This window comes from Athene noctua, chromosome 2 (assembly GCF_965140245.1).
Source record: "Athene noctua chromosome 2, bAthNoc1.hap1.1, whole genome shotgun sequence".
Taxonomy (NCBI): Eukaryota; Metazoa; Chordata; class Aves; order Strigiformes; family Strigidae; genus Athene; species Athene noctua.
In genome coordinates, this window is record NC_134038.1 from 50,997,248 (window position 1) to 50,999,552 (window position 2,305).

Here is a 2,305-nt window from a genome sequence, read left to right on the forward strand (position 1 = left end):
CCTTTCTTTTTTTTTTTTTTTTAAACAAATGATAATTTAAAATCAAAGTTAATAATTAGTTTAAAACAGTCCTCAGAGGCAGTCCCCAAAAAAGTGGCCTTTTGAGCTACAACCGAACTAACCAACTTTATTGTGTCTCGAGGTCAAGGCTCCTATTTCACATGACTTGAGGGTCTTGCTACGCGCATGCTACCCTGCAGTAAACCACACAGAAAGTTATGGTCAAGTAGAGTTTGCACTTCAGACATCTATTGAGGAATAGCAACAAGATACAATTCAATCTGAGCCAAAAGAAATCCAGAACCAGGCTGAGGAATGCAATGGAAAATTCCTAAAAGATCAGAGATGAGATTTAAATACAGAAAAAAAAAAAAAAAAAAAAAAATTACCAGAAGACTGGCTAATGCAAAGCAAGAGCATTGGACTGATTTTGAGTGGGCTGGACCCTACAGTTACAACTTTGTCACCACAGTTTGAAATCTATTAAAGGGATTTATGTTTTGCAGCTGACATTTAAAATTAAGGATTTATTGGACTGGGAATGAATATTTCTTCCGTAATTAGTTTTTTGGAGGTCATATTTCATAAATTGTTATTTTTCTGTTTAATCTACTGTAGCAAGATCTTGTATTGTTAGAACGTTTTAAAAATATAAATGCAGAAATAATTTTATTCATTGTAAAGAGACTCCCATCATGAAATTGCTGTTGAGTTGCATCACGTAACATTTTCACTAGGTATGTAATATTTCCCACTTGTATATGCTATTAGGCTGGAGCAAGTGAAAGTGAGTGACATCTGATACTATATAACTCATGCACGAGTAACAAATGGAGAGTGTCAATTCGAGATTTTTTTGCTTCTCTTATACGCGGGCTTTTTTCATTTGCTTTTTGGAAATTTATACACGCATTTCTGTGTATTGCTAGATGGCTATGAAAAGCTGCATGTTCTTCCATTCTTGTGCATTTATAGAGATGGATTAAACTTCACTGCAGCTGATTTTTTGAATTCTTGAACTGAAATTCATTACTGGGAAAAGGAAGGGTATTTTTCAAATTAGGACAGTAATTAATTTAAGACAGTTGTTTTCCTTTACCACTATTCTAACCCAGTCTTCTCAAAAACAAAGAAATAAAAAAGATCATATAATCATATTTACACAATCCCTATTTAGCTGTCTTCTGTATCGGAGCATTCATACACAGCAGCAGGAAAGAAAATCAGGATATATAAATTAGAAGCTGGAGTATGATTTTTTAAAGGATGGCTCTATCACTGAGGAATAGATCCACAGAAATCAGATGCCATCAGCGCCTAGAAACCTCAGGTTGTTATTTGTGCAGGTCTAACTGTGAAATGTAATGGACCTTGTGTTACGGGTCATCTTTGCAAAGGCATTACGCGTCCTGTTCAACTGTAACTTCGTTTTGCCCGGTTCCAACTTAAACTGTTGCACGCTTCTTCCACAGAGGGAGTTAGAAAGGGTAGCTGAAGTAATCTAAAAATATTTTAAGAAGTCAGTGTATACTTTCTGCTCCGGCTTGATTTTCCTCTGTGACACAGCAATGGAAATAAAGGGGAGTAATCGACGAGACTGGTCTGAGACGGCTTGATACAGCCTTGTTTTTGTTGCATCTGTGTGCTTCCTGAAACAAGGTAACTTCAGGGAAAGAGTGTTTCTCACTTTGGCAAAAAGAGTCAACACTGAAGCCGAACTAGTAAAAAAAAAAAAATAAAGGGGTGGAGGGGGGTGGGGGATGCAAGCGCTTGGTTGTTTTGTGCTTCTCTGCGATGGGGAGGGCTGCAGGGGGGGAGAGACAGAGAGTCAGAAAGGGGGAAAGAAGACAATATAAATGTGTTTCTATTGGCCAAAGCGGGGGGGGGGGGGGGGGGGGGGAGGCAGTATTTGAGCAAAAAGTGTAATAGGAACAAGTACGGTGGAGTTGTAGAGATGAAGGCAGAATACAGATTGGTATGTAGAAAACTAGGGAGAAGACTGACGGTGACCACCGAGTGCTAAAAACTTTAGAAACGCAGGCTGCTTTTCTGGTCTGCTCAAGAAGTCTGTTTTCATTCATGCAGAAGCATAGGTGTAGATTTTATCAGGACTTTGGGCTGGAGCACCCGCAGCTGTGGATTACAGATGCTTCCTGTCATGTATAAACACAATCATTATGTGAAAGCATGGCACCCACACGGCTACCTAAACAGCCATTCCTCCGGACTGAAGCGCTTTGTTCTCTTTGGAGTTATTTTTATGACTATGAGCAGGGCTCTACCCAAAAGTTACTAGCAGCAGCCG